The sequence below is a fragment of the Psammomys obesus genome, unplaced genomic scaffold (assembly GCF_907164565.1).
Source record: "Psammomys obesus unplaced genomic scaffold, mPsaObe1.curated_primary_1811, whole genome shotgun sequence".
Lineage (NCBI taxonomy): Eukaryota > Metazoa > Chordata > Mammalia > Rodentia > Muridae > Psammomys > Psammomys obesus.
Window position 1 is genome coordinate 2946673 of NW_026585698.1, and position 17161 is coordinate 2963833.

Genomic DNA, 17161 nt, shown 5'->3' on the forward strand with positions numbered 1-17161 from the left:
TGGGCTCCTCTCTCTTAATTTCACCTCCTACCACCTTCCAGAAGTTTTCTTTTGTCCGTTTGATGGGTGAAGATGGTAGTTTTTGTTTTGATTTACATTTTGTTAGTTTTGAGTGATGTTGAGCAATTACATTTTCTTATGGGGATTAAAATATTTTTATTTTATTTCGTGAGTTTGTGTGTATGTCTGTGTATGTGTGGGGTGGCATGAGAACACATATACAGGGCAAGTTTGCAGGAGGCAGGCGGAGCCAGGGATTAAACTTAGACTTCCAAGCTGTGTGCCTTGCGTTTTTACACATGAGCCATCTGGCTGGTCCCTAAAATACATTTTAATGAAACATTTCCCCATTATTGTGAAATAAAAATGATTTGCATCTTAAAATATGAAGCTGGCATGGCATTAGTTAATTGCTTCCTGCTGCACAGGTTTTAGATGCTGTGCTATTAATTTTTCAGTGTTCTTGTGTACATGTTAGATGTGTTCTCCTCTGATGGAAGTCTGTGTGGCCACTTCAGACACTTGGTTTGTATCAAGTAGTTAGTCAATTTCAGTTTTTACTGGCTGTTTTTCCTGGCTATTCTTGAGAACTTGAGTTGCATGCACTTTCATGCTATTCCAAGCATCTCCCTGTGCCATTTCCTTAATATGGGCATCTTTTACACTTTTGACTGTGATAACATGACACAGTTTATGAGGATGTCATGGATTCTGACCATATTTTTCACTGGCAGAGAAATGCTGAACATTATATGTACATTTTGATTTAATTACTTTTAGTTGTTTATTTTTTTTGAGACACCGTGTAGCCTTGACTAGCTTGGACTTCTCCGTATAGACCAGGCTGACTTCGAGTTCACAGAGAGCTGCCTGCCTCTGCTTGCTGAGTGCTAGAATTACAGGTGAGGGCTACCACATTTAGCACGGATAGATCTGTGCTATCTCCACTGTGCTAACTCCAGTCCGTATAAGTGAGACTCATACTTCTTGTCATAGTCTGTTGTGTGTGTGGGCCAAAATTCCTGCTGTACTCAATAACTGCAGTTTTTCGAGGCAGCACCAGCTAACTGTTCAGGCTGACCTGGCTAAAAACATGCTAAATATTTATTGGCCTGTTGTATTTCTTTTTATAAGAATTGCTGTTATGAAATATTGCCTGAGTTCCTTTATTGAGGCCTGAATTATATTCTACCGTAACAAACCAAATTAGACTGTTTTGTGCTTTATTTCCTCAAAATTAGTTGTTCATTTTCTGACTTTTATTTTTTAAAAATTATGCAGACAGTAAAATATTATTGTATTCAAGAATTTAAACTTCTTTAAAAATTTTTTAAATAAGATTTATTTTATTAGGTTTATTAATTTTATTCTATGTGTGTTTTGTTTGCATGTATGGTCATTATGTGAGTGCTTGCTCTCAACCTTATAAGAGGACATTGTTTCCCTGGAACTGGAGTAACAAATGGTTGTGAGTCACCATCTAGATGCTGGGAATCGAACCCTGGTCCTGTGCAAGAGCAGCAAATGTTCTTAACCACTGAGCCATCTCTTCAGTCCCTTTAAACATCTTTTATGGCTCCTGTGTCTTATGTTTTGCTTAGAAATGGTTTACTTCAACAATAAGTCTACTAGCTTTGCTCTCAGAATGTGGAAATCTTTCTGGAATTGAATTTAGGTAAAGGAATGAGGCCTGATTTAAGTGTTTCTTCACTTTACATACATTGTGTTCCATTAAAAAAAAATCACTCTTTTCCTTGCTAATTCAAAATGCTAAATTGATATTGTAGCCCACATCTCAACTTTTTCTCTTTCTTCTGTTACTATTGATATTTGTTTACCCTGCATTGAATTACTACTATTCTTGGAGGTTGTATCTCACTAGGTAGCCGTTAGCATTTCTCCTGCTTTATTCTCTTGAGAGCTAGCATTACAGAAGTTTTCAACCATGTGTCTTGGCTCAATGATTACTTTTAAAATAGCTTCATTTCATACCATTTTTAAAAAATTGTGTGTTGTGGTGTGTGTGTGTGTGTATCTGTTGAAACCAGAAAGTGTCAGACCCTGTTGAACTGGAGTTACAGGCGGTTGTGAGCTGCACTATGTGGATATTGGGAAACCTCTGGAAGAGTAGCAAGATCACTTAACTGCTGAGCTGTCTCTTCAGCCTCTCATACTGTTTGCTTTCTAAGGTTTATTTTTATTTACTGATAGGTAGTTGTGTATGTTTAGCATGTGTGTAGGTGCCTAGTGGAGGCCAGAAGAGGGTATCAAATCTCCTAGGACTGGAATTACACAGACTAAAATAAATAAATCTAATAAAATAAATGTTTAGAAAAATTAAAGAAGGGAGGGGGTAGGAGGAGAGAGGGAGGGTGGGGCTGGGAGAGGAGGAGGGATGGGGCTACAACTAGGACATAGAGTGAATAATTAAAAAAATTCAAGAAGTAAGCTGCCCTGCCCCACATGGTTACCTGCTCCAAACCTGGGCTCTCTGCAAGAGAGGAAGTGCTCTTAAGCCTGAGCCATCACTCCAGTTCCTCATCCTCTGTTTTAAAAGGGGAAGGGTTAACATCTCTTTCTATTCTTTTTACCCTTTTAAAATTTTCTTAGTTATAAATGAATTTTAATTAAAATTTTTTTTTGAAACATTGTTTCTATGTAGCCCTGGTTGTGCTGAACTCTCTCCATAGAAGAGGCTGGCCTCAAACTCAGAGATCTACCGGTCTCTGCTTCCCAAGTGTTGGGATTGCATTTTTTTTTTCTTTAGATGGGCTCTCTGGCCCAGGCTGGCCTCAAACTCTCTGTGTAGCAGAGGATGAGCTTGAACTTCTGATCCTCCTGCCTCTACCTCCTGAGAGTTGGGATTATGGGCATGTGCTACCATGCATCCTCCTCACCATGGTTATGAGGAGATAAGGACTGAATGCAGGGCTTTCTAGGCAAGCACTTTACCAACTGAGCTACATCCCAGCATAGTCGAGTTCATGTGACACAATTTATCAAGTTCTCCTAGTGGCTTTGACATTTCTCTGCAAGGAGAATTAACATCGTTTAATGTTTAACCTGCTCATACATCTCTATTCCTTTTTTGTTTCCTTAGTTCTTTTATGTCTTTCATAAAATTTTAAAGTTGTCTTCATATCATATTTATAAATTTTGATGCCATCATCTCTTTTCTTCTACTATGTTTCAAATTATTTGTGGGAAGGAAAACTGTTGATTTTATTCCACATTTGCGTCTTGAAGAAATGTTCTAGTGGCTGAGGCATAGCTAGCATTTGATGAGATGCTGGGACCCATATTACCATGCTGACTCTTCTGTATTTGCTCCTAACCCTTTCCCAACCTCATGCTTTAATTAAAAAAAATTTTTTTTTCTGAGCCAGGGAAGTAACTGGCTTGGAATTTGCTGTATAGACCAGGCTGGCCTTGAAGTCACAGAGATCTGCCTGTCTCTGCCTCCCAAATGCTGCTATAAAAGGATCACACCATCACTTCTAGCTAAGACAAACATTTAAAAGAACAATCTAAAAAATGTTGACTATGTATGTGTGTCCCTGCTTGTCTGCTTTTGCACCACCTGTGTGCACAAAGCTATAGAGGCCAGAAGGGAGTGTTGGACCGTCTGGCACTGGAGTTACAGGCAGTTGTGAGCCACCTCATCTGGATGTTGGGAACTGAACCTGAGTCTTCTGCAAAAGGTGCTGAGCCATCTCTCCAGCTACAATATTAATTTCCTAAAGCTGAAAATGTTACATCCCACTTATATTTACCATAACAAAGTATCTAGACCAAAAGTCTATTCTAAGTGGCTTAAGCAAAAAGTCTTCCATAAATTACATTAGGTGCTCCAAAAGTCCTCCAGGAGAGAAAGAGAAAGAGTGCAAGGCCACAGACCAGCAATAGCATCCAGCCACAGTAGAGGAGGCAGAGCCAGGCAGAGATCCCAGATTCTACCACTCAGGGCCTTTTGGCTGGATCTATGATATACAGGTCCACTCCAGCTATGCTTAGCAGGTGAAATCCAGGTTCCTTTTTACCAAGTCTGTACTTTTTTCAATTGTGTGCCTTTTGTAGTAGATACTGAAGATTCACTGACTTAACACCCGCTTCTCCTTTTTCTCTCCTAACCTGACTTACCCCTCAGCAACCTGAACTTCTGCTGATAAGAGTAACTGATGAGAATTGATGGTATCATTAAAAAAATGTTAACATACCATTCTGTAGAGCCTCTTACAAATTCACTTAAAATTTTATTACGTTCATTTATTTTGCATGGTTGTGAGTAGGTATGTGTATGTGTGTATATGTGTGTGTGTACACACACATGCTGTAGCCCCTGTGAGGAAGTCAGACGACAAGTTTGGGAGCCATTATGTTCCTTCTACCACGTTGGTGCCAGGGATTGGACTGAGGTTGTCAGGCTTGGTGGCAAGCACCTTTAACCATTACTATATCTTGATAGCTATAATATTTTGATACTTTTCTAGGGATTAATATAAAATTTCTCAGTTTTAATTTTCAGCCACTTCTTTTTTGATTCTTTCTCTGACTGTGTCTCTCTATATTTCTCTCTCATTCTTAATCCCTTACTGCTTTTGGTAAGGAATATGGTACTTTTCCATATTACCCAGAGAACTCTGTGACAAGACATATACATTTTCATTGCTCTGAAACACACTCATTGTCAACCCATGATGCTTTGCTCCCCGGGGAGTATTTGGCAGTGTCTGGAGACATTTTGATTTCTTTAACTTGGAGATAGGTACTACTGGTGATTAGAGGACAGGGATGCTTCCAAAACTCCTGCCACACAATATGCAGCCACCCACAGCAAGAATTTAGTCCAAAGAGTCAATAGAGAAATCTTGATTTAATACTGTACACTCTGAAATAGTTATTCAAGAAAGTAAGCACTTCTTTTAAAACAATTTATTATATATTTGTTATTATGTTTGTATTGATTATTTCACGTATATGAGAGTCTTGTCTGAATGTATGTAAGTATGCCATATGCATACCAGGTGCCCTCGAAGACCAGAAGAGGGCGCTGGATCCCGGGGAACTAGTCACGGATGATTGTGAGCTGGGAATCAAACTCAGGTCCTCCTTAAGAGCAGCCAGTGGTCTTAACCTTTTAGCCAGCTGTCCAACCCCACATACCATTCATTTTACTCCCTTTCTTGAGTCTTAATTTCCTCTCAGAATGCTGACATGATCTTTTCTGTTTAAAGAGCGTTGTCTTTGATTGACAATAAAAGTAAAATGTTGCCATTTTGCTTCTTCTCTGTCACTTGTTAACACTGTGACCCCTGCCAGCTTTGGAGGAGGGAGTCTAGTTTTCTTAGGCTTCATCCTCAAACTCAAACTAAGAGTCTCTCTGCCGAGTGTTTTTCACAAGTCTTCTTTCATTCTGAGTTTAGCCCCCTCCTTGATAGCCAGCACTAAATGAGCTGTTGCTTCTCTTCCTTTTTATTTCCTCTGAAACTTCCAGGTCCTTCGAAAGCTCCTCACATACCACACTGAGTTACTCATATGTGATCTTCCTCATTTCTTCTTCATTTGTGATTGTAATAGTGGTTGTCTCTCTTGACATATCTTTCACTTTAAAGCCTTGGTTCTGAGATAGTCTAGCATCTTCTGTGAACTGCTAAGCGACTCAAGATACTTGTCTCACTTTGCTCTGTCTTTCCTTTCTTGGCTGTAATGAACTCCAAGGAGATCTGTTCAATTTCCCTTAAAGTTTCTGTCACTTCCACTTCTGCAGAATATTCCTCTTTGTTGTTAAGGCTTAGGTTCAGTGTGGCAGTTTCATTCTTTGCTCATTTTGTTCTCTGAATGATGAAATTCCTGGGAGAGAGGTGGAAGAAAATTCAAAGGATATTCCTAGAGTTCAGACTTTAGTTACTTAATTGCCCTTTTGGTTATGTTGAGTTCTTGGCTACTTAAATTCTTGTTAGGTTTCTTTAATCTAGTCTAAAAATTATGTAATTTTTGTTTTTGAGATAGGTTCTTACTATCTTTGTATTCACCCAGTATCCCGGGCAGTCCTTGAACTTTCAATCCTCCCGCTGTAGCCTCCTGAGTTACTAGACCAAAGGGAATTTTCTTGTATTGAAACCTTTTCCTTAACATTATTCAGTGTATATACACATGTGTGCATGCATGTTACAGCCTGCATGTGGAGATCAGAAGACAGTTTATGGGAGTTGGTTCTTTCCTTTCACTGTGTAGGTTCTGGGTATTAAACTTGGGTTATTAAACCCCTTGGAAAGTACCTTTATCTACCTTTCCATCCCATGGATTCTCTTGTTTTTGAAAGAAGATTTACTTAGTCCCAATATTTGTTTTAAATGAGATATACACGTCCTCTTTGAGCTTCATCTCTATTGACTTTGGTAGAGCAAAGTTTCTGTCTTAATTGTTAAAGCAGAGGGCAGGTATCTCATCATGTTTCTGGGCCACGGCATATATCCACTGGGACTTTTTTCCTAACGTTGTTATTTGGTTCTTGGAGGTAGGCTTAATTCTAGAAATCTCAGATAATTTAAATAATACATGAATTTTAGCAATTCAGATTCTATGCTCTAAAAGAAATGCATAAACCTAAATCTTCAGAGAATCTTTCTGGCTACATCATTTTTGTGGCTGTTTCTATCAGTCAGATCCTCACACCATAGGGTATAACATATCAACCAGTTAGTGACTTCAAGCAAGGCGAGCTTGACTGCGCTGTATTTCTGGAAATTACAATCTTCTAACTAAAGGTTCTTAGAGGTGAACTGCTTGGCGGTGCCTGAAAACACACCCCACTGACTATCTAAAAAGCAGTTCCTATACATTCAGGGATGTGAGCCGCCCTTTTGACTCTCTCTTCTATCCTCAAGTCTCTAATAGAAGGTGTATACCGGTTGCTTGTGAGGGACTGGCTTCCATGGCTGATGCGTATTCAGACGCAACAGAGCTTTGTTCGCACTGCACCCCAGTTTGTACCATTCATGAAATCAGCCAGAAAGTAGACAGTAAGATATTAGCATGAAGAACAAAGTTAATTACAAGTTCAAGAAGGCAACAAGTACTTCATTTTTAGTAAGAGTATGGTCCCATAGGATGAAGTCAGGCCAGAAGCTTATTTCCTGTTTACATGACATCAAAGTTAAGTGGGCGTTTTCTGTTCTATCTGTGAACCACATGGTAAAGTATGTGTACCCCATGTTTGCAAATCGTTCATTAGATATCCATCTTCTTGTGTCTCAGAGGGTGTAAAAGGGTCCTTTCCTGGTTCCACAAAGGTGTCCCTTCTGTTCTCTTCCACAGCAGGGCTGGTCAACACTGGGAAGACCACAGGACGCTTGTAGAGGGCATGGAAGTGTTCAGAGAAGGGAGAAAAAGAACAAGGCTTCCTCCTTTGTCAACAAACTTGATATTAAGAAGTTTATTTTCTTAATATCTATTCATTTAATTTTGTGTGTGTGTTGTTAATGTGTGTGTGGGTGCTCCTGCTGGTGCAAGTATGTGCAGGTGAGAGTGGAAGCCTGCATGTTGTTCTCGGCTGCTTTTATGCCTTATCAGGGCCTCTCACGGAGCCTGGGGCTCACCATTTTATCAGCGCCTCTCACTGTGCCTGGGGCTCACCACTTTGCCTAGGCTGACTGGCCAGCAAGCCTGGGGATTCTCCTGTCTCTGTCACCCACAGAGCCGGGTTGCAGGTGCATTCACCATGCTTGGCTTTACGTGGGTGCCAGGGGTACAAACTCAGGTCCCCATGCTTGAGCAGCAAAGCGCTTTACTCACCGAGCCAACTCCAAGTCCTAGAAGCTTCTAAAAAAATTTACTATTAGTGTGTGTGTGTGTGTGTGTGTGTGTGTGTGTGTGCCATGATCCTTATGTGGAGGTGGAGGACACATCTATCTATCTATCTATCTATCTATCTATCTATCTATCTATCTATCTATCATCTATCTATCTATCTATTCATCTATGTATGTATATATGTATCTATCTTCTATCTATCATCTATCTATTGAACATCTATCTGTCATCTATCTTTCTATTTTTTTGTGTGTGCATATACACAGACACACACATGTGCCATGGCAAACGTGTGGAGGTTGGAGTGTAACATGCATTATGTGGGCTCCAGAGATTCAGCTCAGGTTGACAAGCTTGGCAGCAAGCACCTGTTCTGTCAGCCCTAAAAGTTGTTTTTCTTTTTTAAACATCAAATTAGTCATAATTAAGATTTGCCAGTGAAGACTAGAGAGGTGACTCAAGCTTAAGAACCTGGGCTCAGACTCCCAAGAGCTCACTGAAAAAGCTGGGGGAGGGGGGCCCTTACACTAAAGCACTGGTTCTTGCTTTGCTCCCACAGGGGCGGCTTTTGGTCTTCGTGTCACTGAGCTGGAAGTCTCTTCTGACCCAGCCACCATGCTTGGGAGACTAAAAGGCTGAAACTCTGGGTGATGCGCCTTGCATCGGAGGGAGCAAACTGCTCTGCCCTGAAGTCTTTGTGGTGGCTGACAGGACCCACAGCAGCAAGAGCACAGCAGGAGAAAAGGTCACCCTGGGGTGCGGGGGAGTTCCCATCAGTAAATCTTGTGTTGGGGCAGAGCACAGCATCTTTGAACAGAGCCTCTTGTGTTCTGAGCTGTGGCTCTGTTTTCTCTCTCTGAGGCATGTAAATCGCCCCCGAAGCTTTTGAAAAGTAGTAACTGGGGTGATTCTTAACTTGAACGATTTTAAATATGATTTCATTTTTATCTCAAACTTTTAAAGTAGACGCCTACTATTACCCTATGTATTTTACAAATGTGACATTATAACATTATTTTATAGTTATTAAATTTTGCAAAAGATTTTTTTTTCTGTTATGGTATGATCTCAGGAGACTATATTTATATTTTTCTCTAGTCTTGCTCTTTGTAGTTTTGAATATATTCATTGTTCAAGTGGGGGCTTTTAAAGCTTTTTGTGCTTGTGACCCATTTTATATGAGAAATTTGCCTGGATCTGCACACATACAAAATAGTTGTACAAATCAAACATTTACTGATAATAAAAGCATAAAGAAATTTATTTTAAGACAATTCTTTGGTATATATAGCTTATTAAAGATAAAGGCAAATTGCATATTAATGAGATTGATGTGCACGCTTAACCTTTATTTTTTATATTGAAGGACAGTATTGCCAACAGTTTTTCCAACTTGTCAAAATATTGTTAGTGCTGGGAGCACCACTTTACACAGGTATATAGTGCAAAACAGCAGAAGTGTGTTTAGGACTAATTCAGACATAATTAAGAGTTCTGGTCTAATCCCAAGACAAAATTTATTAATGATTTCTATGAAACTCAAGTCAACAACTTAAGTAGCAAATTAAAAAAAAATCAAACATTCTAACATGATTTAAAGATATGCTGATTTGATACATGCTTAGGGATGGTTGAAAAATATTAATTTTATTATTATCTGTAGTTAAGTCGTTTGCTTTTTTGAAACAGGGTCGCTCTACAGAGCCCTGCATGTCCTGGAGAACAGTATATGGCCCAGGCTGGAATTAGATTTCACAGAGATCCACCTGCCTCTGCCTCTTCAGTTTTGGGATTAAAGGCCAACCTTTGGTTTGCATTTCTCTTCCTCCCAAGATCAGGTGTGTCTTTAATCAGGAAGCAAAGGCAGATTCAACTCTTTCGCGTTTCAGGCCAGCCTGGTCTACACAGCAAGTTTTAGGCCAGCAAGGACTACATAGAAAGAGACCTTGTCTCAAAAAAAATATGAAGAACTCATAAAATCAAGTAGGGAAGAATCCAAAAGAGTCAACATGTGAAAAGCAATTTACTGAGAAGAAAACTAGAATGACTAATAAATAAATGAGAAGATTATTAGCTTGTTTCACTAGTTATTGGGTAAGTACAAATTAAAACAAAAATGAACATGGTATTTAATACATGGATTATCTATTTGATTATTAAAATTACTGTCTGAAAACAATATGTATCTATACGACTTGAAAGAGTCCAGTGAGATGGCCCAGTGAGTTAAGTTGACCTGAGTTTGATTTCCCAAGTCCTTATAGCAGAAGGAGAGAACTGACTCTCACAAGTTGTCCTCTGACCTCCACCCCCCCGCCAGAAACAAACAAACAAACAAACAAACAAACAAACAAACAAACAAATATATAGAGAGAAAGAGAAAGAGGGAGAGGGAGAGGATTGGAAGCAGAGGGAACTTTTCTGTTCAGAGAACAGTGTTCAGAGCTGGAGATATGGCTCAGCCATCTAAGGCTAGGCTCACAACCAAAGCAGCAGGTTGCGTTCACAGGACAATCTCCTCTACACGAAGCATCTGAGGCTTGGGCAGAGGCCTTGTGTGTTAGGCACACGCTCCATCACAGAGCTGTAGCCGCAGCCTGAGACACTGTGATTTTTGCAGAACTGATTTTCTTTGCTTTTATGCATGCATTTCTTTTGTATTATTATGTAAACTCAGGCATTTTAGAGAATTAATGGAGACATGCGTAAAATAAACATGGCTAGTTGGTGGTGAAATCCATCACTAGGTTTCTGTTCTTATATTTGGTAACAGAGTGTGGGAGAAAGGATTTCCTTCTTCTCTCTCTAATATAGCTCAGCAACGGAGAGGCTCCCTGCTCTGGAATGAAGTGGGGTTGGCCCAGCTCCATAGGTCTCATGTGGGAACCAGATACAGAAGCTCCTATTTTTTTTAACTTACTGTCATTCTTTTGCTTTGAGTTCAATATTCTATGCTTTAACCATCCCAGTCCCAGTCTTAAAAAATACATACTTATGTTAGCGTGACTTTCATTTTCCGTGTGAACATTTGTTACAACTTTCCGAGCAGCTCTGAAGTGCTTCTATTTTAGGTCCACATTTCTTTGTTTTCTTATTATAACTTATCACAAATGGGGTAGATGACGCTCCTGGGTGAAACAGATGCAACTTGCTAAATAAAAGATGTGTGACCTCAGTGACTACCCATTTCAAACTCAGAAGGCAGTCCGTTTGTTAGATTCCATAGCAGTCCTCTCGATTTGGTTAGGCTGAACCGAGTTCTGCAGAGAAGTGCCTTTCCATAGACAATGTGACTCCTCTTCACAGAAGTTTCACAGTCTCACTTCACCACACAAGAAAAGCAGGTGAATGGTAGCCATTGTGAACAAAGTCGTGGGATGTGCACTTGGAATACTGACAGTTATTTTCATAGAAGTCCTTTGTATTAGCTTAAATTAATTGTATAAAATGATGTGCTCCGTTGTGACACAATACACACACGTAAAAATACTCTGATCATATCTATCGTATTCACCTTGTTCGCCTCATTTGTTTAGGATCTCAGGTAGCCCAGGCTGGCTTCAGACTCCATATGCAGCTGAGGATGACCTTGAACTCCCGATTCTCATATCTCTACCTCCCAAGTGCTGGGATTGCAAATTTGCCTCACCACCCCAGACTCTTCCTCTTGTGATTTCTCTTGGAAAGCTCATGTAGTCCCATGGATTAGCAAGAAACATAGATGGATACAACTCATACTCTATCTCTTAGTTTGGCACTTCCTATCTTGGACTCTGCATTCGTAGATGCCTGTGGGATACAAGTCAGGTGTGTGTCACTCACTGGCGCCAGGATCAGAGACACTTCTAGATTTGTTCACTGCTTGAGTGTCACCTGCCATATGCCTGTCACAGTAATGTAAGGAAGTTCTTTTGAAAGAACGTGTATACACATGAGCATGTATATGAATACTGAAAAGTAAAATGCGTGAAGGCATTTTTTTGCTGAAAGCACAAAGGATTATTCTAAATAAGTAATATATATTTGTTAGTCTTCTTTCTCTCCTAAGTATTATCATTATTTTTTTTTTAAATTTAAGTCATTTTAAGTAGAACTGATCTTTAGACAGAATTTTAAGGCATCTTGGGATACCAAATCTGCTGGGCGGAATGGGACTCAGGAGACCCTGTATCAGGAAGCAAACTTGTTGGAAACTAAAGTGAACTAAGTGGTAGATGAAGGCAGAAAAAAATCAGTAGCTTGTGTACTCTGGATTTACGCGGCCGACTGGCAAAAGGGAGAAGCTAATTACTGATAATATCGGCTTTTCAGTTTTCTTTTGGATGATTAATCTGAAAAACAATTTGAAGCATCTAGTCTATATTACTGAGAATATGTCAGTTTAGAAAATTAAGGCCGTAAAACTTTGAAAGAGAATCAATGACATTTACAGTTGGTTTCCAAATGGACAACACTATTTTCACCTAGCTGTTAGTTGTTGCTATCGAAATAAAAATAACTCCTGTCTTCAGATTTGATAAATGGTGTGTGTGCGTGTGTGTATGTATGTGTTTACATTCATCGGTGCAGGTGTGTGTCTGCATGCAGAGACCTGAGGTTGACATCAGGTATCTTCCCCAGCTACTGTCTATCTTGCTCACTGGGTCAGGACCTCTCATTTGAACCAGAATTCAGCTGTACATCTAGTCTAGCCAGCTTGCCCTGGGGACCCCAGTATGAATCTGCCGGCAGCGCAGCAGTGGAGTTAAAGGTGGTTCCGCCATGCTCAGCCATTTACTTGGGAGCTTGGGCTCCAAATAGTGTTTCTCATACTTGCCAAGCAAACGCTTTATCCACTGTTTGTTTGTTTATATTTTATCTATCTATCTATCTATCTATCTATCTATCTATCTATCTATCTATCTATCTATCTATCTATTTATTTAAGACAGGGTTTCTCTGTGTAGCCTTGGCTGTCCTGGAACTCTATAGACCACACTGGCCTTGAACTCACAGAGATCCATCTGCCTCTGCCTCCCCAGTGCTGGGATTAAAGGCGTGGGCCACCACAGCACAGTGAAATTTTTACTTTTAAAATGAATCAGGCAAAAGGATGTTAATATTTGTCCAAATAGAGTGTTTAGTTGTAAAATGAGAACTTTGCAGGTTGCATGGGAAACTTGTTAGTCATGACAGTGTATGCTCAAGAGACACATAATTATGTTACCATAAGAGCAACTGTCTTTTCCATAATTAACCTGTAGCTTCCCATATATAAGGGATAATTAGCAATAATTAAGCATGGAAGCTAGAAAATGTAAGTTAAACAGACCACAAGTCAAATTTATACAGGCTAAATAAACTGGGTTATTTCTAAGTAAGTTTTCTAAGGAATGTGGAGATGTTCTGTTACAGTTCCTACTGAAACATGAAAATAAATATCATTCAGTGTAATAATGAGGGTATTTAGAATCTAATGACACCCTCAACTGGCAAAGTGAGGGATTGCATTTAAGTGTTTTTTTTTTTTTTTTTTTTTTTTTTTCTATACAGGGTTTTTCTGGGTAGCCCTGGCCATCCTGGATTCACTTTGTAGACCAGGCTGGCCTTAAATGCACAGAGATCTGTCTACCTCTGCCTTTCCAAGTTCTAGGATTACAGGCGTGTTCCACCACACCCAAGGGATTGCATTTAAGATAATGAGCAGATTAAAAAAAAAAAAACAAAAAACATAAGTGAATTAATCATCAAAGACTTGAAAAGTAGAAAGTACTGCAAAATAATATAGAAAAACTACAAATGTGAGAATTAAGCTAATGCATCAATTAAATATTTTCCTAAGTGAAATATGGTGAAACTGGTATGCAAATAGCCATAATTAGAATTTCCTAGTAGTTTGTTCTACTTTTTGACCAGGGAAGTTGATGAGAGGAAAAGCATACAGTAAAGAGAAATGCATATGTCCCTTGCCTCCATCTCCCATAACAATTTTAATTACTTAAATTTCTTAATTGATACTGAAATTATTTAACATTCAAAATTATTTATTTTATCTGTATGGTGGTTTTTTTTTTCCCTCATGCATGTCTGAGCAGCATGTGTGTCTAGTGTCCATGGAGCCAACAAAGGACATTTGCTCTCCTGAGGCAAGAGTTACAGATGGTTGTGAGCTCCCACAATGCTCAATATATTGTTTTGGGTGACCTGAAAGTCACTGTATAGACCAAGAGATCTGCCTGCCTCTGCCTCCTGAGTGCTGGGATTAAAGGCGTGCTCCACCACACCTGGTTTGAATTACTTTGATCAGCTAATTTTACATTACTGTTCTCTCAGCATATACTTAATGGTGAGATTAGCTAATTTTACATTACATATCTCTCAGCATATACTTAACGGTGAGATCTTTTTTTGGGGGAGGGCTACCTTGATTTAATTTCTGTAAAAAGGAATTGGAATATTCTTAATTTATAGGCTTGATCATTTCAGGAAGTATAAAGCACGCCTGTTGTAAATTCTTTATTTCTACTTGTATAAATTCCATTTTGAATTTATAGTGATTTGGGTGTACAGAGCAGATGAAAGTTGTGTTCAAGCTGATCATGCATGACTTTTCATTGCAACTTTGAAGATTACTATCTAATGCTTGATTTTGACTTCAATGGCTTGTTGCTTTAAGAGCACCCATCCCCCTTCTTGCTTGAGCCACTGTGCCCTGTCAGTCATCCTGAAATACACTAGGGTGCTTGTCAGGCTGTTTGCTAACAGATTCGTCATAAGCCAAATTGTGAGCCATAACAGTGGCACTGACTTTCTAAACACAAGGACTTGCTTAGGCAGTTGGTTAGCTGTGTGGGCAATACTCTGTCCTGCCATAGGTGAGTCAAGGGTCAACTTTTTAAACCAGACTTTGTTGTAAGAAAAACCCTAGCAAGCTCAGATTATCTGTTGTTTCGTTAGATGACTTTGGGGAAGATGAAGGGACATGATTTCTCTAAAATGGGATGACTGGAAACTGTGTTGTGCATTTATGACTTATGAGGAAGTTTTTTTCAGTTACACTGAAGTCTAGAAAACTCAGATTTTGAAAGTCTAGTGTTCTGAGTAGATCAGCAAACATTTCAGATTTAGATAAAAATGCAATGGTTGAACACAGTTCTTTTCTTGTGTAACAATTCAGACTGACTCAGTTGAGTAGAAAGTGTTTGGAGTGTCTGATAACAATATTAAAAGTAGCATGTAAACAAAGCCTCCTGTGCCAAAGCCCACACTGTGGTAGTCTCACATCAGAGTCCTTAAAAGTTCCTACAGCGTGACAGTCTTCACTATCTGAGTAACTGTATGTGAGGCGCCGGGGACTTCACATTCTTTCAATATAAAACTTGTGCAGTGAGCAGTTTTCTTGTGCAAACAATTTGATTTCTATTACCAGTCTCTAAACTTAAATTTTACATGGATGTTTTCCTAGTGGCAGTTGTATGCAGCCTTAAGAATGTGTGAAGTGAGAACTGACAAAGCAAAGCCAGAAAGAACTTGTGGATTTTGATAACTTGTGTGTTGCTACAGAGTTAAAATTTTAAGCTAGGGCAAGTGACAAAAGATTGTTTTTGTCGATGTGTAGAAAGACTGTTTATTTATTTTCCAGTTGTAGAGAGGATTTAAGGTGCTTACAAGGCTACATGAAATTCAAGATAAGATAAATTAAAAATGGGTGAAAGAGAGAAAAAAAACACACAACCAAGTGTGAGAATATAAAACAACCAAGAATAAAACAAAAAGGAAGAAGAGTGATTCTCAACCACAGCTTCGTGGCACTTTGTGTCTTACAGTTGGACAGAGGAGGAAGTATAGCATTGTATTTACTGTGTGTGTGAGTTTATTACACACAGAAAGCTTATGGAGGGATTTCATGGAAACCGGTTGCCCACTTGCTCTGCGGTTACTCTTGAGTGAGAAAATGGTGTTGGATTGTAAAGATGAAGTGCACGTTAAATATCACTTGTGTTTTGGTGGAAATAAAAGTGGGGAATTCCTGCCCTTCAGACTCACCAGCTGATTTATGTGGGCATAAATGTGGCCTCAGGTTTTCTAGGAGCAGGAAAGCAAAAGGCCCCATTACTCACTTCAGAAAACGACTAGAGAGGCTTGGTGCTTGGGAAAAAACTGAATTGTCTAGATACAGTTAAACACCTGCATATCCGAGCAGCTCTGATCAGGTCGCAGTTTAAAGTAAAACATATTTAGTGATTCTGCACATATATGTGGATACAAGGTTCTTGTATTTTGTCTAATGTACTGCTGTAATGAGGCTAGTTGCTTTTCTTCCTTTTTATTCTTTCTCGTTTTGTTTTATTTTTGTTTCTGAGGCAGGGTCTCACTATGTAGCTCTGGCTGGCCTTGAAAACACAGAGATCCATCTACCTCTGTCTCCCAAGTACTGAGATTAGAGGCCATTTCATTCTTAAATCATGGAAATATAAAATACTTCTGTGAGTTCCAGGACAACCTCTGCCTCCCAAGTGCTGGGGCTAACGGCATGAACCACTTCCCATTTTAACTCTTTCAGCATAAATGTAACTTGAATTTTAAATTCATTTAGGCCCAAACTAGTTGAATCAGTCTAATTAGGAACAAAGTTTTTGGGCAGGAGGAAGGAATTTAGAGATAAATTTCCTAATATATTTTGATCTTTGAATCGTCACAAAACACCTCCTGTCTTGAGAATTCTGGACTCAGGGCTGTATCTCATACTATGCTAATCTTGACCTATGTAAGTGAGAAAAACACATGTTCGTAGAAACTCCTGCTGACAACACAATTGTACTGAAAAAAAAAAAAAAAAGATGCAGCAGCTAAATTTTTGCTAAGGTTCTTCATGTGTATTTTCAGATATGAATGTGATGAGCCATGTCAATCATCTAAGTATTTTTATTATTCCGTTATTAAAAATAACTTCAAGAAAAAAAAAAGAAAATAGTATAACCATCCTCAAAAATTGTTCTTATAGTTTTGACTATAAACACATATGTGGGTCAACTTAGAGTCCCTGCAAGAAAAAAAGCACACACCAAACAGATACTACAGTACTGAGTTACAAATGGCACAGTAGATTCATCATATATTTGGGGTGACAGTGATGATAAACTGGACACACGGGTCCTGGGAAGTAAATATTGTAAGTTAAGTTGGGGAGCTGGAGAGATGGCTTGGTGGTTAAGAGCACTTGCTTTTCTTCCAGAGAAACTGTGTGTGATTCTTAGCACCCACATGGTGTCACACAACCCTCTGTCTCTCCAGTTCTAGGGATCCAGTGCTCTCTTCTGGCCCCCTCGGCCATTGAACACATAGAGAACTTACATGCAGGTGAAACACC